Here is a 21,578-nt window from a genome sequence, read left to right as displayed (position 1 = left end):
CTCTAAAATGGTGCCTTATGGTTGCAAATGCTCATCTGAAAGGTTTGGCGGTCGAAACAGAAGGCTCTTTATCAGAGGACAAGAAATCAGCCCTCCACAACTTGAACTGCGGAAAAAGGTTTTTTTTTAAAAAAAATCCCTAAGCCCCGGGGTCACAATTTCTGCAAAAATCTCAATTTCGCCAATTCCCTCTAAAATGTTGCCTGACGGTTGCAAATGATCCCCTTAAAGGTTTCGCGGTCGAAACAGAAGGCTTTTTATCACGGGACAAGAAATAAGCCCTCATAACTTGACCTGCGGAAAAAGATTTTTTTGAAAAAATCCCTAAGCCCCGGGGTCACAATTTCTGCAAAAATCTCAATTTCTCCAATTCACTCTAAAATGGTGCCTGATGGTTGCAAATGCTCCCCTGAAAGGTTTGGCGGTCGAAACAGAAGGCTGTTTAGCACTGGACAAGAAATCAGCCCTCCACAACTTGACCTGCAGAAAAAGATTTTTTTGAAAAAATCCCTAAGCCCCGAGGTCACAATTTCTGCAAAAATCTCAATTTCTCCAATTCACTCAAAAATGGTGTCAATCGGTTGCAAATGCTCCCCTGAAAGGTTTGGCGGTCGAAACAGAAGGCTTTTCATCACAGGACAAGAAATTAGCCCTCCACAACTTGACCTGCGGGAAAAGATTTTTTTGAAAATATCCCCGGGGTCACAATTTCTGCAAAAATCTCAAGTTCTCCAATTCCCTCTAAAATGGTACCTGACGGTTGCAAATGCTCCCCTGAAAGGTTTGGCGGTCGAAACAGAAGGCTTTTTATCACTGGACAAGAAATCAGCCCTCCACAACTTGACCTGCGTGAAAAGATTTTTTTGAAAAAATTCCCTCAGCCCCGGGGTCACAATTTCTGCAAAAATCTCAATTTCTCCAATTCACTCAAAAATGGTGCCTGAAGGTTGCAAATGCTCCCCTGAAAGGTTTGGCGGTCAAAACAGAAGGCTTTTTATCACTGGACAAGAAATCAGCCCTCCACAACTTGACCTGCGGGAAAAGATTTTTTTGAAAAAATCCCTAAGCCCCGGGGTCACAATTTCTGCAAAAATCTCAATTTCTCCAATTCACTCTAAAATGGTGCCAATCGGTTGCAAATGCTCCCCTGAAAGGTTTGGCGGTCGAAACAGAAGGCTTTTTATCACAGGACAAGAAATTAGCCCTCCACAACTTGACCTGCGGAAAAAGGTTTTTTTTAAAAAAAATCCCTAAGCCCCGGGGTCACAATTTCTGCAAAAATCTCAATTTCGCCAATTCCCTCTAAAAGGTTGCCTGACGGTTGCAAATGATCCCCTTAAAGGTTTGGCGGTCGAAACAGAAGGCTTTTTATCACGGGACAAGAAATAAGCCCTCATAACTTGACCTGCGGAAAAAGATTTTTTTGAAAAAATCCCTAAGCCCCGGGGTCACAATTTCTGCAAAAATCTCAAGTTCTCCAATTCCCTCTAAAATGGTACCTGACGGTTGCAAATGCTCCCCTGAAAGGTTTGGCGGTCGAAACAGAAGGCTTTTTATCACTGGACAAGAAATCAGCCCTCCACAACTTGACCTGCGTGAAAAGATTTTTTTGAAAAAAATCCCTCAGCCCCGGGGTCACAATTTCTGCAAAAATCTCAATTTCTCCAATTCACTCAAAAATGGTGCCTGAAGGTTGCAAATGCTCCCCTGAAAGGTTTGGCGGTCAAAACAGAAGGCTTTTTATCACTGGACAAGAAATCAGCCCTCCACAACTTGACCTGCGGAAAAAGATTTTTTTGAAAAAAATCCTTCAGCCCCGGGGTCACAATTTCTGCAAAAATCTCAATTTCTCCAATTCACTCAAAAATGGTGCCAATCGGTTGCAAATGCTCCCCTGAAAGATTTGGCGGTCGAAACAGAATGCTTTTTATCACTGGACAAGAAATCAGCCCTCCACAACTTGACCTGCGGGAAAAGATTTTTTTGAAAAAATCCCTAAGCCCCGGGGTCACAATTTCTGCAAAAATCGCAATTTCTCCAATTCAATCTAAAATGGTGCCAATCGGTTGCAAATGCTCCCCTGAAAGGTTTGGCGGTCGAAACAGAAGGCTTTTTATCACAGGACAAGAAATTAGCCCTCCACAACTTGACCTGCGGAAAAAGGTTTTTTTTAAAAAAAATCCCTAAGCCCGGGGTCACAATTTCTGCAAAAATCTCAATTTCGCCAATTCCCTCTAAAATGTTGCCTGACGGTTGCAAATGATCCCCTTAAAGGTTTCGCGGTCGAAACAGAAGGCTTTTTATCACGGGACAAGAAATGAGCCGTCATAACTTGACCTGCGGAAAAAGATTTTTTTGAAAAAATCCCTAAGCCCCGGGGTCACAATTTCTGCAAAAATCTCAATTTCTCCAATTCACTCTAAAATGGTGCCTGACGGTTGCAAATGATCCCCCTAAAGGTTTGGCGGTCGAAACAGAAGGCTTTTTATCACGGGACAAGAAATCAGCCCTCCACAACTTGACCTGCGGAAAAAGGTTTTTTTGAAAAAATCCCTAAGCCCTGGGGTCACAATTTCTGCAAAAATCTCAATTTCTCCAATTCTCTCTAAAATAGTGCCTGAAGGTTGCAAATGCTGCCCTGAAAGGTTTGGCGGTCAAAACAGAAAGCAAAAATCTCAATTTCTCCAATTCACTCTAAAATGGTGCCTGACGGTTGCAAATGATCCCCCTAAAGGTTGGGCGGTCGAAACAGAAGGCTTTTTATCACGGGACAAGAAATTAGCCCTCCACAACTTGACCTGCGGGAAAAGATTTTTTTGAAAAAATCCCTAAGCCCTGGGGTCACAATTTCTGCAAAAATCTCAATTTCTCCAATTCTCTCTAAAATAGTGCCTGAAGGTTGCAAATGCTGCCCTGAAAGGTTTGGCGGTCAAAACAGAAAGCTTTTTATCACTGGACAAGAAATCAGCCCTCCACAACTTGACCTGCGGAAAAAGATTTTTTTGAAAAAATCCCTAAGCCCCGGGATCACAATTTCTGCAAAAATCTCAATTTCTACAATTCACTCTAAAATGGTGCCTAACGGTTGCAAATGCTCCCCTGAAAGGTTTGGCTGTCGAAACAGAAGGCTCTTTATCAGAGGATAAGAAATCAGCCCTCCACAACTTGACCTGCGGAAAAAGGTTTTTTTGAAAAAATCCCTAAGCCCCGGGGTCACAATTTCTGCAAAAATCTCAATTTCTCCAATTCACTCTAAAATGGTGCCTTACGGTTGCAAATGCTCATCTGAAAGGTTTGGCGGTCGAAACAGAAGGCACTTTATCAGAGGACAAGAAATCAGCCCTCCACAACTTGAACTGCGGAAAAAGGTTTTTTTTCAAAAAAAATCCCTAAGCCCCGGGGTCACAATTTCTGCAAAAATCTCAATTTCGCCAATTCCCTCTAAAATGTTGCCTGACGGTTGCAAATGATCCCCTTAAAGGTTTCGCGGTCGAAACAGAAGGCTTTTTATCACGGGACAAGAAATAAGCCCTCATAACTTGACCTGCGGAAAAAGATTTTTTTGAAAAAATCCCTAAGCTCCGGGGTCACAATTTCTGCAAAAATCTCAATTTCTCCAATTCACTCTAAAATGGTGCCTGATGGTTGCAAATGCTCCCCTGAACGGTTTGGCGGTCGAAACAGAAGGCTGTTTAGCACAGGAAAAGAAATCAGCCCTCCACAACTTGACCTGCAGAAAAAGATTTTTTTGAAAAAATCCCTAAGCCCCGGGGTCACAATTTCTGCAAAAATCTCAATTTCTCCAATTCACTCAAAAATGGTGCCAATCGGTTGCAAATGCTCCCCTGAAAGGTTTGGCGGTCGAAACAGAAGGCTTTTTATCACAGGACAAGAAATTAGCCCTCCACAACTTGACCTGCGGGAAAAGATTTTTTTGAAAATATCCCTAAGCCCCGGGGTCACAATTTCTGCAAAAATCTCAATTTCTCCAATTCACTCAAAAATGGTGCCATTCGGTTGTAAATGCTCCCCTGAAAGGTTTGGCGGTCGAAACAAAGGCTTTTTATCAAAGGACAAGAAATCAGCCCTCCACAACTTGACCTGCGGAAAAAGGTTTTTTTGAAAAAAATCCCTAAGCCCCGGGGTCACAATTTCTGCAAAAATCTCAAGTTCTCCAATTCCCTCTAAAATGGTACCTGACGGTTGCAAATGCTCCCCTGAAAGGTTTGGCGGTCGAAACAGAAGGCTTTTATCACTGGACAAGAAATCAGCCCTCCACAACTTGACCTGCGTGAAAAGATTTTTTTGAAAAAAATCCCTCAGCCCCGGGGTCACAATTTCTGCAAAAATCTCAATTTCTCCAATTCACTCTAAAATGGTGCCTGAAGGTTGCAAATGCTCCCCTGAAAGGTTTGGCGGTCAAAACAGAAGGGTTTTTTATCACTGGACAAGAAATCAGCCCTCCACAACTTGACCTGCGGAAAAAGATTTTTTTGAAAAAAATCCTTCAGTCCCGGGGTCACAATTTCTGCAAAAATCTCAATTTCTCCAATTCACTCTAAAATGGTGCCAATCGGTTGCAAATGCTCCCCTGAAAGGTTTGGCGGTCGAAACAGAAGGCTTTTTATCACTGGACAAGAAAACAGCCCTCCACCACTTGACCTGCGGAAAAAGGTTTTTTTTAAAAAAAATCCCTAAGCCCCGTGGTCACAATTTCTGCAAAAATCTCAATTTCGCCAATTCCCTCTTAAATGTTGCCTGACGGTTGCAAATGCTCCCCTTAAAGGTTTCGCGGTCGAAACAGAAGGCTTTTTATCACGGGACAAGAAATAAGCCCTCATAACTTGACCTGCGGAAAAAGATTTTTTTGAAAAAATCCCTAAGCCCCGGGGTCACAATTTCTGCAAAAATCTCAAGTTCTCCAATTCCCTCTAAAATGGTACCTGACGGTTGCAAATGCTCCCCTGAAAGGTTTGGCGGTCGAAACAGAAGGCTTTTTATCACTGGACAAGAAATCAGCCCTCCACAACTTGACCTGCGTGAAAAGATTTTTTTGAAAAAAATCCCTCAGCCCCGGGGTCACAATTTCTGCAAAAATCTCAATTTCTCCAATTCACTCAAAAATGGTGCCTGAAGGTTGCAAATGCTCCCCTGAAAGGTTTGGCGGTCAAAACAGAAGGGTTTTTTATCACTGGACAAGAAATCAACCCTCCACAACTTGACCTGCGGATAAAGATTTTTTTGAAAAAAATCCTTCAGCCCCGGGGTTACAATTTCTGCAAAAATATCAATTTCTCCAATTCACTCAAAAATGGTGCCAATCGGTTGCAAATGCTCCCCTGAAAGATTTGGCGGTCGAAACAGAATGCTTTTTATCACTGGACAAGAAATCAGCCCTCCACAACTTGACCTGCGGGAAAAGATTTTTTTGAAAAAATCCCTAAGCCCCGGGGTCACAATTTCTGCAAAAATCTCAATTTCTCCAATTCACTCTAAAATGGTGCCAATCGGTTGCAAATGCTCCCCTGAAAGGTTTCGCGGTCGAAACAGAACGCTTTTTATCACGGGACAAGAAATAAGCCCTCATAACTTGACCTGCGGAAAAAGATTTTTTTGAAAAAATCCCTAAGCCCCAGGGTCACAATTTCTGCAAAAATCTCAATTTCTCCAATTCACTCTAAAATGGTGCCTGACGGTTGCAAATGATCTCCCTAAAGGTTTGGCGGTCGAAACAGAAGGCTTTTTATCACGGGACAAGAAATCAGCCCTCCACAACTTGACCTGCGGAAAAAGATTTTTTTGAAAAAATCCCTAAGCCCCGGGGTCACAATTTCTGCAAAAATCTCAATTTCTCCAATTCACTCAAAAATGGTGCCAATCGGTTGCAAATGCTCCCCTGAAAGATTTGGCGGTCGAAACAGAATGCTTTTTATCACTGGACAAGAAATCAGCCCTCCACAACTTGACCTGCGGGAAAAGATTTTTTTGAAAAAATCCCTAAGCCCCGGGGTCACAATTTCTGCAAAAATCTCAATTTCTCCAATTCACTCTAAAATGGTGCCAATCGGTTGCAAATGCTCCCCTGAAAGGTTTGGCGGTCGAAACAGAAGGCTTTTTATCACAGGACAAGAAATTAGCCCTCCACAACTTGACCTGCGGGAAAAGATTTTTTTGAAAATATCCCTAAGCCCCGGGGTCACAATTTCTGCAAAAATCTCAATTTCTCCAATTCACTCAAAAATGGTGCCATTCGGTTGTAAATGCTCCCCTGAAAGGTTTGGCGGTCGAAACAGAAGGCTTTTTATCACTGGACAAGAAATCAGCCCTCCACAACTTGACCTGCGTGAAAAGATTTTTTTGAAAAAAATCCCTCAGCCCCGGGGTCACAATTTCTGCAAAAATCTCAATTTCGCCAATTCACTCAAAAATGGTGCCTGAAGGTTGCAAATGCTCCCCTGAAAGGTTTGGCGGTCGAAACAGAATGCTTTTTATCACTGGACAAGAAATCAGCCCTCCACAACTTGACCTGCGGGAAAAGATTTTTTTGAAAAAAATCCTTCAGCCCCGGGGTCACAATTTCTGCAAAAATCTCAATTTCTCCAATTCACTCAAAAATGGTGCCAATCGGTTGCAAATGCTCCCCTGAAAGGTTTGGCGGTCGAAACAGAAGGCTTTTTATCACTGGACAAGAAATCAGCCCTCCACAACTTGACCTGCGGAAAAAGGTTTTTTTAAAAAAAAATCCCTAAGCCCCGGGGTCACAATTTCTGCAAAAATCTCAATTTCGCCAATTCCCTCTAAAATGTTGCCTGACGGTTGCAAATGCTCCCCTTAAAGGTTTCGCGGTCGAAACAGAAGGCTTTTTATCACGGGACAAGAAATAAGCCCTCATAACTTGACCTGCGGAAAAAGATTTTTTTGAAAAATTCCCTAAGCCCCGGGGTCACAATTTCTGCAAAAATCTCAAGTTCTCCAATTCCCTCTAAAATGGTACCTGACGGTTGCAAATGCTCCCCTGAAAGGTTTGGCGGTCGAAACAGAAGGCTTTTTATCACTGGACAAGAAATCAGCCCTCCACAACTTGACCTGCGTCAAAAGATTTTTTTGAAAAAAATCCCTCAGCCCCGGGGTCACAATTTCTGCAAAAATCTCAATTTCTCCAATTCACTCAAAAATGTTGCCTGAAGGTTGCAAATGCTCCCCTGAAAGGTTTGGCGGTCAAAACAGAAGGGTTTTTTATCACTGGAAAAGAAATCAACCCTCCACAACTTGACCTGCGGAAAAAGATTTTTTTGAAAAAAATCCTTCAGCCCCGGGGTTACAATTTCTGCAAAAATCTCAATTTCTCCAATTCACTCAAAAATGGTGCCAATCGGTTGCAAATGCTCCCCTGAAAGATTTGGCGGTCGAAACAGAATGCTTTTTATCACTGGACAAGAAATCAGCCCTCCACAACTTGACCTGCGGGAAAAGATTTTTTTGAAAAAATCCCTAAGCCCCGGGGTCACAATTTCTGCAAAAATCTCAATTTCTCCAATTCACTCTAAAATGGTGCCAATCGGTTGCAAATGCTCCCCTGAAAGGTTTCGCGGTCGAAACAGAAGGCTTTTTATCACGGGACAAGAAATAAGCCCTCATAATTTGACCTGCGGAAAAAGATTTTTTTAAAAAAATCCCTAAGCCCCAGGGTCACAATTTCTGCAAAAATCTCAATTTCTCCAATTCACTCTAAAATGGTGCCTGATGGTTGCAAATGATCTCACTAAAGGTTTGGCGGTCGAAACAGAAGGCTTTTTATCACGGGACAAGAAATCAGCCCTCCATAACTTGACCTGCGGAAAAAGATTTTTTTGAAAAAATCCCTAAGCCCCGGGGTCACAATTTCTGCAAAAATCTCAATTTCTCCAATTTACTCTAAAATGGTGCCTGATGGTTGCAAATGCTCCCCTGAAAGGTTTGGCGGTCGAAACAGAAGGCTGTTTAGCACAGGACAAGAAATCAGCCCTCCACAACTTGACCTGCAGAAAAAGATTTTTTTGAAAAAATCCCTAAGCCCCGGGTTCACAATTTCTGCAAAAATCTCAATTTCTCCAATTCACTCAAAAATGGTGCCATTCGGTTGTAAATGCTCCCCTGAAAGGTTTGGCGGTCAAAACAGAAGGCTTCTTATCACTGGACAAGCAATCAGCCCCCCACAACTTGACCTGCGGAAAAAGATTTTTTTGAAAAAATCCCTAAGCCCCGGGATCACAATTTCTGCAAAAATCTCAATTTCTACAATTCACTCTAAAATGGTGCCTTACGGTTGCAAATGCTCATCTGAAAGGTTTGGCGGTCGAAACAGAAGGCTCTTTATCAGAGGACAAGAAATCAGCCCTCCACAACTTGACCTGCGGAAAAAGTTTTTTTTTAACAAAAATCCCTAAGCCCCGGGGTCACAATTTCTGCAAAAATCTCAATTTCGCCAATTCTCTCTAAAATGGTGACTGACGGTTGCAAATGATCCCCTTAAAGGTTTGGCGGTCGAAACAGAAGGCTTTTTATCACGGGGCAAGAAATAAGCCCTCATAACTTGACCTGCGGAAAAAGATTTTTTTGAAAAAATCCCTAAGCCCCGGGGTCACAATTTCTGCAAAAATCTCAAGTTCTCCAATTCCCTCTAAAATGGTACCTGACGGTTGCAAATGCTCCCCTGAAAGGTTTGGCGGTCGAAACAGAAGGCTTTTTATCACTGGACAAGAAATCAGCCCTCCACAACTTGACCTGCGTGAAAAGATTTTTTTGAAAAAAATCCCTCAGCCCCGGGGTCACAATTTCTGCAAAAATCTCAATTTCTCCAATTCACTCAAAAATGGTGCCAATCGGTTGCAAATGCTCCCCTGAAAGGTTTGGCGGTCGAAACAGAAGGCTTTTTATCACTGGACAAGAAATCAGCCCTCCACAACTTGACCTGCGGGAAAAGATTTTTTTTAAAAAATCCCTAAGCCCCGGGGTCACAATTTCTGCAAAAATCTCAATTTCTCCAATTCACTCTAAAATAGTGCCTGACGGTTGCAAATGCTCCCCTGAAAGGTTTGGCGGTCAAAACGGAAAGCTTTTTATCACTGGATAAGAAATCAGCCCTCTACAACTTGACCTGCGGAAAAAGATTTTTTTGAAAAAAATCCCAAGCCCCGGGGTCACAATTTCTGCAAAAATCTCAATTTCTCCAATTCACTCTAAAATAGTGCCTGAAGGTTGCAAATGCTACCCTGAAAGGTTTGGCGGTCAAAACAGAAGGCTTCTTATCACTGGACAAGAAATCAGCCCCCCACAACTTGACCTGCGGAAAAAGGTTTTTTTGAAAAAATCCCTAAGCCCCGGGATCACAATTTCTGCAAAAATCTCAATTTCTACAATTCACTCTAAAATGGTGCCTTACGGTTGCAAATGCTCATCTGAAAGGTTTGGCGGTCGAAACAGAAGGCTCTTTATCAGAGGACAAGAAATCAGCCCTCCACAACTTGACCTGCGGAAAAAGTTTTTTTTTAACAAAAATCCCTAAGCCCCGGGGTCACAATTTCTGCAAAAATCTCAATTTCGCCAATTCCCTCTAAAATGGTGACTGACGGTTGCAAATGATCCCCTTAAAGGTTTGGCGGTCGAAACAGAAGGCTTTTTATCACGGGACAAGAAATAAGCCCTCATAACTTGACCTGCGGAAAAAGATTTTTTTGAAAAAATCCCTAAGCCCCGGGGTCACAATTTCTGCAAAAATCTCAATTTCTCCAATTCACTCTAAAATGGTGCCTGGCGGTTGCAAATGATCCCCCTAAAGGTTTGGCGGTCGAAACAGAAGGCTTTTTATCACGGGACAAGAAATCAGCCCTCCACAACTTGACCTGCGGAAAAAGATTTTTTTGAAAAAATCCCTAAGCCCCGGGGTCACAATTTCTGCAAAAATCTCAATTTCTCCAATTCACTCTAAAATAGTGCTTGACGGTTGCAAATGCTCATCTGAAAGGTTTGGCGGTCGAAACAGAAGGCTTTTTATCACAGGACAAGAAATTAGCCCTCCACAACTTGACCTGCGGGAAAAGATTTTTTTAAAAAAATCCCTAAGCCCCGGGGTCACAATTTCTGCAAAAATCTCAATTTCTCCAATTCACTCTAAAATAGTGCCTGACGGTTGCAAATGCTCCCCTGAAAGGTTTGGCGGTCAAAACAGAAGGCTTTTTAACACTGGATAAGAAATCAGCCCTCTACAACTTGACCTGCGGAAAAAGATTTTTTTGAAAAAATCCCAAGCCCCGGGGTCACAATTTCTGCAAAAATCTCAATTTCTCCAATTCACTCAAAAATGGTGCCAATCAGTTGCAAATGTTCCCCTGAAAGGTTTGGCGGTCGAAACAGAAGGCTTTTTATCAAAGGACAAGAAATCAGCCCTCCACAACTTGAGCTGCGGAAAAAGGTTTTTTTGAAAAAATCCCTAAGCCCCGGGGTCACAATTTCTGCAAAAATCTCAATTTCTCCAATTCACTCTAAAATGGTGCCTTACGGTTGCAAATGCTCATCTGAAAGGTTTGGCGGTCGAAACAGAAGGCTCTTTATCAGAGGACAAGAAATCAGCCCTCCACAACTTGACCTGCAGAAAAAGATTTTTTTGAAAAAATCCCTAAGCCCCGGGTTCACAATTTCTGCAAAAATCTCAATTTCTCCAATTCACTCAAAAATGGTGCCATTCGGTTGTAAATGCTCCCCTGAAAGGTTTGGCGGTCAAAACAGAAGGCTTCTTATCACTGGACAAGCAATCAGCCCCCCACAACTTGACCTGCGGAAAAAGATTTTTTTGAAAAAATCCCTAAGCCCCGGGATCACAATTTCTGCAAAAATCTCAATTTCTACAATTCACTCTAAAATGGTGCCTTACGGTTGCAAATGCTCATCTGAAAGGTTTGGCGGTCGAAACAGAAGGCTCTTTATCAGAGGACAAGAAATCAGCCCTCCACAACTTGACCTGCGGAAAAAGTTTTTTTTTAACAAAAATCCCTAAGCCCCGGGGTCACAATTTCTGCAAAAATCTCAATTTCGCCAATTCTCTCTAAAATGGTGACTGACGGTTGCAAATGATCCCCTTAAAGGTTTGGCGGTCGAAACAGAAGGCTTTTTATCACGGGGCAAGAAATAAGCCCTCATAACTTGACCTGCGGAAAAAGATTTTTTTGAAAAAATCCCTAAGCCCCGGGGTCACAATTTCTGCAAAAATCTCAAGTTCTCCAATTCCCTCTAAAATGGTACCTGACGGTTGCAAATGCTCCCCTGAAAGGTTTGGCGGTCGAAACAGAAGGCTTTTTATCACTGGACAAGAAATCAGCCCTCCACAACTTGACCTGCGTGAAAAGATTTTTTTGAAAAAAATCCCTCAGCCCCGGGGTCACAATTTCTGCAAAAATCTCAATTTCTCCAATTCACTCAAAAATGGTGCCAATCGGTTGCAAATGCTCCCCTGAAAGGTTTGGCGGTCGAAACAGAAGGCTTTTTCTCACTGGACAAGAAATCAGCCCTCCACAACTTGACCTGCGGGAAAAGATTTTTTTAAAAAAATCCCTAAGCCCCGGGGTCACAATTTCTGCAAAAATCTCAATTTCTCCAATTCACTCTAAAATAGTGCCTGACGGTTGCAAATGCTCCCCTGAAAGGTTTGGCGGTCAAAACGGAAAGCTTTTTATCACTGGATAAGAAATCAGCCCTCTACAACTTGACCTGCGGAAAAAGATTTTTTTGAAAAAATCCCAAGCCCCGGGGTCACAATTTCTGCAAAAATCTCAATTTCTCCAATTTACTCAAAAATGGTGCCAATCAGTTGCAAATGCTCCCCTGAAAGGTTGGGTGGTCGAAACAGAAGGCTTTTTATCACGGGACAAGAAATAAGCCCTCATAACTTGACCTGCGGAAAAAGATTTTTTTGAAAAAATCCCTAAGCCCCGGGGTAACAATTTCTGCAAAAATCTCAATTTCTCCAATTCACTCTAAAATAGTGCCTGAAGGTTGCAAATGCTACCCTGAAAGGTTTGGCGGTCAAAACAGAAGGCTTCTTATCACTGGACAAGAAATCAGCCCCCCACAACTTGACCTGCGGAAAAAGGTTTTTTTGAAAAAATCCCTAAGCCCCGGGATCACAATTTCTGCAAAAATCTCAATTTCTACAATTCACTCTAAAATGGTGCCTTACGGTTGCAAATGCTCATCTGAAAGGTTTGGCGGTCGAAACAGAAGGCTCTTTATCAGAGGACAAGAAATCAGCCCTCCACAACTTGACCTGCGGAAAAAGTTTTTTTTTAACAAAAATCCCTAAGCCCCGGGGTCACAATTTCTGCAAAAATCTCAATTTCGCCAATTCCCTCTAAAATGGTGACTGACGGTTGCAAATGATCCCCTTAAAGGTTTGGCGGTCGAAACAGAAGGCTTTTTATCACGGGACAAGAAATAAGCCCTCATAACTTGACCTGCGGAAAAAGATTTTTTTGAAAAAATCCCTAAGCCCCGGGGTCACAATTTCTGCAAAAATCTCAATTTCTCCAATTCACTCTAAAATGGTGCCTGGCGGTTGCAAATGATCCCCCTAAAGGTTTGGCGGTCGAAACAGAAGGCTTTTTATCACGGGACAAGAAATCAGCCCTCCACAACTTGACCTGCGGAAAAAGATTTTTTTGAAAAAATCCCTAAGCCCCGGGGTCACAATTTCTGCAAAAATCTCAATTTCTCCAATTCACTCTAAAATAGTGCTTGACGGTTGCAAATGCTCATCTGAAAGGTTTGGCGGTCGAAACAGAAGGCTTTTTATCACAGGACAAGAAATTAGCCCTCCACAACTTGACCTGCGGGAAAAGATTTTTTTAAAAAAATCCCTAAGCCCCGGGGTCACAATTTCTGCAAAAATCTCAATTTCTCCAATTCACTCTAAAATAGTGCCTGACGGTTGCAAATGCTCCCCTGAAAGGTTTGGCGGTCAAAACAGAAGGCTTTTTAACACTGGATAAGAAATCAGCACTCTACAACTTGACCTGCGGAAAAAGATTTTTTTGAAAAAATCCCAAGCCCCGGGGTCACAATTTCTGCAAAAATCTCAATTTCTCCAATTCACTCAAAAATGGTGCCAATCAGTTGCAAATGTTCCCCTGAAAGGTTTGGCGGTCGAAACAGAAGGCTTTTTATCAAAGGACAAGAAATCAGCCCTCCACAACTTGAGCTGCGGAAAAAGGTTTTTTTGAAAAAATCCCTAAGCCCCGGGGTCACAATTTCTGCAAAAATCTCAATTTCTCCAATTCACTCTAAAATGGTGCCTTACGGTTGCAAATGCTCATCTGAAAGGTTTGGCGGTCGAAACAGAAGGCTCTTTATCAGAGGACAAGAAATCAGCCCTCCACAACTTGACCTGCGGAGAAAGTTTTTTTTAAAAAAAAATCCCTAAGCCCCGGGGTCACAATTTCTGCAAAAATCTCAATTTCGCCAATTCCCTCTAAAATGTTGCCTGACGGTTGCAAATGCTCCCCTTAAAGGTTTCGCGGTCGAAACAGAATGCTTTTTATCACTGGACAAGAAATCAGCCCTCCATAACTTGACCTGTGGGAAAAGATTTTTTTGAAAAAATCCCTAAGCCCCGGGGTCACAATTTCTGCAAAAATCTCAATTTCTCCAATTCACTCTAAAATGGTGCCAATCGGTTGCAAATGCTCCCCTGAAAGGTTTGGTGGTCGAAACAGAAGGCTTTTTATCACAGGACAAGAAATTAGCCCTCCACAACTTGACCTGCGGGAAAAGATTTTTTTGAAAAAATCCCTAAGCCCCGGGGTCACAATTTCTGCAAAAATCTCAATTTCTCCAATTCACTCTAAAATAGTGCCTGACGGTTGCAAATGCTCCCCTGAAAGGTTTGGCGGTCAAAACAGAAGGCTTTTTATCACTGGATAAGAAATCAGCCCTCTACAACTTGACCTGCGGAAAAAGATTTTTTTGAAAAAATCCCAAGCCCCGGGGTCACAATTTCTGCAAAAATCTCAATTTCTCCAATTCACTCAAAAATGGTGACAATCAGTTGCAAATGCTCCCCTGAAAGGTTTGGCGGTCGAAACAGAAGGCTTTTTATCAAAGGACAAGAAATCAGCCCTCCACAACTTGACCTGCGGAAAAAGATTTTTTTGAAAAAATCCCTAAGCCCCGGGGTCACAATTTCTGCAAAAATCTCAATTTCGCCAATTCCCACTAAAATGTTGCCTGACGGTTGCAAATGATCCCCTTAAAGGTTTCGCGGTCGAAACAGAAGGCTTTTTATCATGGGACAAGAAATCAGCCCTCATAACTTGACCTGAGGGAAAAGATTTTTTTGAAAAAATCCCTAAGCCCCGGGGTCACAATTTCTGCAAAAATCTCAATTTCTCCAATTCACTCTAAAATGGTGCCTGACGGTTGCAAATGATCCCCCTAAAGGTTTGGCGGTCGAAACAGAAGGCTTTTTATCACGGGATAAGAAATCAGCCCTCCATAACTTGAGCTGCGGAAAAAGGTTTTTTTGAAAAAATCCCTAAGCCCCGGGGTCACAATTTCTGCAAAAATCTCAATTTCTCCAATTCACTCTAAAATGGTGCCTTACGGTTGCAAATGCTCATCTGAAAGGTTTGGCGGTCGAAACAGAAGGCTCTTTATCAGAGGACAAGAAATCAGCCCTCCACAATTTGACCTGCGGAGAAAGGTTTTTTTAAAAAAAAATCCCTAAGCCCCGGGGTCACAATTTCTGCAAAAATCTCAATTTCGCCAATTCCCTCTAAAATGTTGCCTCACGGTTGCAAATGCTCCCCTTAAAGGTTTCGCGGTCGAAACAGAATGCTTTTTATCACTGGACAAGAAATCAGCCCACCATAACTTGACCTGTGGGAAAAGATTTTTTTGAAAAAATCCCTAAGCCCCGGGGTCACAATTTCTGCAAAAATCTCAATTTCTCCAATTCACTCTAAAATGGTGCCAATCGGTTGCAAATGCTCCCCTGAAAGGTTTGGCGGTCGAAACAGAAGGCTTTTTATCACAGGACAAGAAATTAGCCCTCCACAACTTGACCTGCGGGAAAAGATTTTTTTTAAAAAATCCCTAAGCCCCGGGGTCACAATTTCTGCAAAAATCTCAATTTCTCCAATTCACTCTAAAATGGTGCCTGACGGTTGCAAATGATCCCCCTAAAGGTTTGGCGGTCGAAACAGAAGGCTTTTTATCACGGGATAAGAAATCAGCCCTCCATAACTTGAGCTGCGGAAAAAGGTTTTTTTGAAAAAATCCCTAAGCCCCGGGGTCACAATTTCTGCAAAAATCTCAATTTCTCCAATTCACTCTAAAATGGTGCCTTACGGTTGCAAATGCTCATCTGAAAGGTTTGGCGGTCGAAACAGAAGGCTCTTTATCAGAGGACAAGAAATCAGCCCTCCACAACTTGACCTGAGGAGAAAGGTTTTTTTTTAAAAAAAATCCCTAAGCCCCGGGGTCACAATTTCTGCAAAAATCTCAATTTCGCCAATTCCCTCTAAAATGTTGCCTGACGGTTGCAAATGCTCCCCTTAAAGGTTTCGAGGTCGAAACAGAATGCTTTTTATCACTGGACAAGAAATCAGCCCTCCATAACTTGACCTGTGGGAAAAGATTTTTTTGAAAAAATCCCTAAGCCCCGGGGTCACAATTTCTGCAAAAATCTCAATTTCTCCAATTCACTCAAAAATGGTGCCATTCGGTTGTAAATGCTCCCCTGAAAGGTTTGGCGGTCAAAACAGAAGGCTTCTTATCACTGGACAAGAAATCAGCCCCCCACAACTTGACCTGCGGAAAAAGATTTTTTTGAAAAAATCCCTAAGCCCCGGGATCACAATTTCTGCAAAAATCTCAATTTCTACAATTCACTCCAGAATGGTGCCTTACGGTTGCAAATGCTCATCTGAAAGTTTGGCGGTCGAAACAGAAGGCTCTTTATCAGAGGACAAGAAATCAGCCCTCCACAACTTGACCTGCGGAAAAAGTTTTTTTTTAACAAAAATCCCTAAGCCCCGGGGTCACAATTTCTGCAAAAATCTCAATTTCGCCAATTCCCTCTAAAATGGTGACTGACGGTTGCAAATGATCCCCTTAAAGGTTTGGCGGTCGAAACAGAAGGCTTTTTATCACGGGACAAGAAATAAGCCCTCATAACTTGACCTGCGGAAAAAGATTTTTTTGAAAAAATCCCTAAGCCCCGGGGTCACAATTTCTGCAAAAATCTCAATTTCTCCAATTCACTCTAAAATGGTGCCTGGCGGTTGCAAATGATCCCCCTAAAGGTTTGGCGGTCGAAACAGAAGGCTTTTTATCACGGGACAAGAAATCAGCCCTCCACAACTTGACTTGCGGAAAAAGATTTTTTTGAAAAAATCCCTAAGCCCCGGGGTCACAATTTCTGCAAAAATCTCAAGTTCTCCAATTCCCTCTAAAATGGTACGTGACGGTTGCAAATGCTCCCCTGAAAGGTTTGGCGGTCGAAACAGAAGGCTTTTTATCACTGGACAAGAAATCAGCCCTCCACAACTTGACCTGCGTGAAAAGATTTTTTTGAAAAAAATCCCTCAGCCCCGGGGTCACAATTTCTGCAAAAATCTCAATTTCTCCAATTCACTCAAAAATGGTGCCAATCGGTTGCAAATGCTCCCCTGAAAGGTTTGGCGGTCGAAACAGAAGGCTTTTTATCACTGGACAAGAAATCAGCCCTCCACAACTTGACCTGCGGAAAAAGATTTTTTTGAAAAAAATCCTTCAGCCCCGGGGTCACAATTTCTGCAAAAATCTCAATTTCTCCAATTCACTCAAAAATGGTGCCTGAAGGTTGCAAATGCTCCCCTGAAAGGTTTGGCGGTCAAAACAGAAGGGTTTTTTATCACTGGACAAGAAATCAACCCTCCACAACTTGACCTGCGGAAAAAGATTTTTTTGAAAAAAATCCTTCAGCCCCGGGGTTACAATTTCTGCAAAAATCTCAATTTCTCCAATTCACTCAAAAATGGTGCCAATCGGTTGCAAATGCTCCCCTGAAAGATTTGGCGGTCGAAACAGAATGCTTTTTATCACTGGACAAGAAATCAGCCCTCCACAACTTGACCGGCGGGAAAAGATTTTTTTGAAAAAATCCCTAAGCCCCGGGGTCACAATTTCTGCAAAAATCTCAATTTCTCCAATTCACTCTAAAATGGTGCCAATCGGTTGCAAATGCTCCCCTGAAAGGTTTGGCGGTCGAAACAGAAGGCTTTTTATCACGGGACAAGAAATAAGCCCTCATAACTTGACCTGCGGAAAAAGATTTTTTTGAAAAAATCCCTAAGCCCCAGGGTCACAATTTCTGCAAAAATCTCAATTTCTCCAATTCACTCTAAAATGGTGCCTGACGGTTGCAAATGATCTCCCTAAAGGTTTGGCGGTCGAAACAGAAGGCTTTTTATCACGGGACAAGAAATCAGCCCTCCACAACTTGACCTGCGGAAAAAGATTTTTTTTGAAAAAATCCCTAAGCCCCGGGGTCACAATTTCTGCAAAAATCTCAATTTCTCCAATTCACTCTAAAATGGTGCCTGATGGTTGCAAATGCTCCCCTGAAAGGTTTGGCGGTCGAAACAGAAGGCTGTTTAGCACAGGACAAGAAATCAGCCCTCCACAACTTGACCTGCAGAAAAAGATTTTTTTGAAAAAATCCCTAAGCCCCGGGGTCACAATTTCTGCAAAAATCTCAATTTCTCCAATTCACTCAAAAATGGTGCCATTCGGTTGTAAATGCTCCCCTGAAAGGTTTGGCGGTCAAAACAGAAGGCTTGTTATGACTGGACAAGAAATCAGCCCCCCACAACTTGACCTGCGGAAAAAGATTTTTTTGAAAAAATCCCTAAGCCCCGGGATCACAATTTCTGCAAAAATCTCAATTTCTACAATTCACTCTAAAATGGTGCCTTACGGTTGCAAATGCTCATCTGAAAGGTTTGGCGGTCGAAACAGAAGGCTCTTTATCAGAGGACAAGAAATCAGCCCTCCACAACTTGACCTGCGGAAAAAGTTTTTTTTTAACAAAAATCCCTAAGCCCCGGGGTCACAATTTCTGCAAAAATCTCAATTTCGCCAATTCCCTCTAAAATGGTGACTGACGGTTGCAAATGATCCCCTTAAAGGTTTGGCGGTCGAAACAGAAGGCTTTTTATCACGGGACAAGAAATAAGCCCTCATAACTTGACCTGCGGAAAAAGATTTTTTTGAAAAAATCCCTAAGCCCCGGGGTCACAATTTCTGCAAAAATCTCAATTTCTCCAATTCACTCTAAAATGGTGCCTGGCGGTAGCAAATGATCCCCCTAAAGGTTTGGCGGTCGAAAGAGAAGGCTTTTTATCACGGGACAAGAAATCAGCCCTCCACAACTTGACCTGCGGAAAAAGATTTTTTTGAAAAAATCCCTAAGCCCCGGGGTCACAATTTCTGCAAAAATCTCAAGTTCTCCAATTCCCTCTAAAATGGTACCTGACGGTTGCAAATGCTCCCCTGAAAGGTTTGGCGGTAGAAACAGAAGGCTTTTTATCACTGGACAAGAAATCAGCCCTCCACAACTTGACCTGCGTGAAAAGATTTTTTTGAAAAAAATCCCTCAGCCCCGGGGTCACAATTTCTGCAAAAATCTCAATTTCTCCAATTCACTCTAAAATGGTGCCAATCGGTTGCAAATGCTCCCCTGAAAGGTTTGGCGGTCGAAACAGAAGGCTTTTTATCACTGGACAAGAAATCAGCCCTCCACAACTTGACCTGCGGGAAAAGATTTTTTTAAAAAAATCCCTAAGCCCCGGGGTCACAATTTCTGCAAAAATCTCAATTTCTCCAATTCACTCTAAAATAGTGCCTGACGGTTGCAAATGCTCCCCTGAAAGGTTTGGCGGTCAAAACGGAAAGCTTTTTATCACTGGATAAGAAATCAGCCCTCTACAACTTGACCTGCGGAAAAAGATTTTTTTGAAAAAATCCCAAGCCCCGGGGTCACAATTTCTGCAAAAATCTCAATTTCTCCAATTTACTCAAAAATGGTGCCAATCAGTTGCAAATGCTCCCCTGAAAGGTTGGGTGGTCGAAACAGAAGGCTTTTTATCACGGGACAAGAAATAAGCCCTCATAACTTGACCTGCGGAAAAAGATTTTTCCGGGGTCACAATTTCTGCAAAAATCTCAATTTCTCCAATTCACTCTAAAATAGTGCCTGAAGGTTGCAAATGCTACCCTGAAAGGTTTGGCGGTCAAAACAGAAGGCTTCTTATCACTGGACAAGAAATCAGCCCCCCACAACTTGACCTGCGGAAAAAGATTTTTTTGAAAAAATCCCTAAGCCCTGGGATCACAATTTCTGCAAAAATCTCAATTTCTACAATTCACTCTAAAATGGTGCCTGACGGTTGCAAATGCTCCCCTGAAAGGTTTGGCGGTCAAAACGGAAAGCTTTTTATCACTGGATAAGAAATCAGCCCTCTACAACTTGACCTGCGGAAAAAGATTTTTTTGAAAAAATCCCAAGCCCCGGGGTCACAATTTCTGCAAAAATCTCAATTTCTCCAATTTACTCAAAAATGGTGCCAATCAGTTGCAAATGCTCCCCTGAAAGGTTGGGTGGTCGAAACAGAAGGCTTTTTATCACGGGACAAGAAATAAGCCCTCATAACTTGACCTGCGGAAAAAGATTTTTCCGGGGTCACAATTTCTGCAAAAATCTCAATTTCTCCAATTCACTCTAAAATAGTGCCTGAAGGTTGCAAATGCTACCCTGAAAGGTTTGGCGGTCAAAACAGAAGGCTTCTTATCACTGGACAAGAAATCAGCCCCCCACAACTTGACCTGCGGAAAAAGATTTTTTTGAAAAAATCCCTAAGCCCTGGGATCACAATTTCTGCAAAAATCTCAATTTCTACAATTCACTCTAAAATGGTGCCTTACGGTTGCAAATGCTCATCTGAAAGGTTTGGCGGTCGAAACAGAAGGCTCTTTATCAGAGGACAAGAAATCAGCCCTCCACAACTTGACCTGCGGAAAAAGTTTTTTTTTAACAAAAATCCCTAAGCCCCGGGGTCACAATTTCTGCAAAAATCTCAATTTCGCCAATTCCCTCTAAAATGGTGACTGACGGTTGCAAATGATCCCCTTAAAGGTTTGGCGGTCGAAACAGAAGGCTTTTTATCACGGGACAAGAAATAAGCCCTCATAACTTGACCTGCGGAAAAAGATTTTTTTGAAAAAATCCCTAAGCCCCGGGGTCACAATTTCTGCAAAAATCTCAATTTCTCCAATTCACTCTAAAATGGTGCCTGGCGGTTGCAAATTATCCCCCTAAAGGTTTGGCGGTCGAAACAGAAGGCTTTTTATCACGGGACAAGAAATCAGCCCTCCACAACTTGACCTGCGGAAAAAGATTTTTTTGAAAAAATCCCTAAGCCCCGGGGTCACAATTTCTGCAAAAATCTCAATTTCTCCAATTCACTCTAAAATAGTGCTTGACGGTTGCAAATGCTCATCTGAAAGGTTTGGCGGTCGAAACAGAAGGCTCTTTATCACAGGACAAGAAATTAGCCCTCCACAACTTAACCTGCGGGAAAAGATTTTTTTAAAAAAATCCCTAAGCCCCGGGGTCACAATTTCTGCAAAAATCTCAATTTCTCCAATTCACTCTAAAATAGTGCCTGACGGTTGCAAATGCTCCCCTGAAAGGTTTGGCGGTCAAAACAGAAGGCTTTTTAACACTGGATAAGAAATCAGCCCTCTACAACTTGACCTGCGGAAAAAGATTTTTTTGAAAAAATCCCAAGCCCCGGGGTCACAATTTCTGCAAAAATCTCAATTTCTCCAATTCACTCAAAAATGGTGCCAATCAGTTGCAAATGTTCCCCTGAAAGGTTTGGCGGTCGAAACAGAAGGCTTTTTATCAAAGGACAAGAAATCAGCCCTCCACAACTTGAGCTGCGGAAAAAGGTTTTTTTGAAAAAATCCCTAAGCCCCGGGGTCACAATTTCTGCAAAAATCTCAATTTCTCCAATTCACTCTAAAATGGTGCCTTACGGTTGCAAATGCTCATCTGAAAGGTTTGGCGGTCGAAACAGAAGGCTCTTTATCAGAGGACAAGAAATCAGCCCTCCACAACTTGACCTGCGGAGAAAGTTTTTTTTTTAAAAAAATCCCTAAGCCCCGGGGTCACAATTTCTGCAAAAATCTCAATTTCGCCAATTCCCTCTAAAATGTTGCCTGACGGTTGCAAATGCTCCCCTTAAAGGTTTCGCGGTCGAAACAGAATGCTTTTTATCACTGGACAAGAAATCAGCCCTCCATAACTTGACCTGTGGGAAAAGATTTTTTTGAAAAAATCCCTAAGCCCCGGGGTCACAATTTCTGCAAAAATCTCAATTTCTCCAATTCACTCTAAAATGGTGCCAATCGGTTGCAAATGCTCCCCTGAAAGGTTTGGCGGTCGAAACAGAAGGCTTTTTATCACAGGACAAGAAATTAGCCCTCCACAACTTGACCTGCGGGAA

Source organism: Podarcis gaigeae (genome assembly GCF_964106915.1).
Source record: "Podarcis gaigeae genome assembly, chromosome: 9".
NCBI classification, from domain to species: Eukaryota; Metazoa; Chordata; class Lepidosauria; order Squamata; family Lacertidae; genus Podarcis; species Podarcis gaigeae.
The sequence above is the reverse complement of the archived record's forward strand: the minus strand, read 5'-3'. Positions refer to the sequence as shown.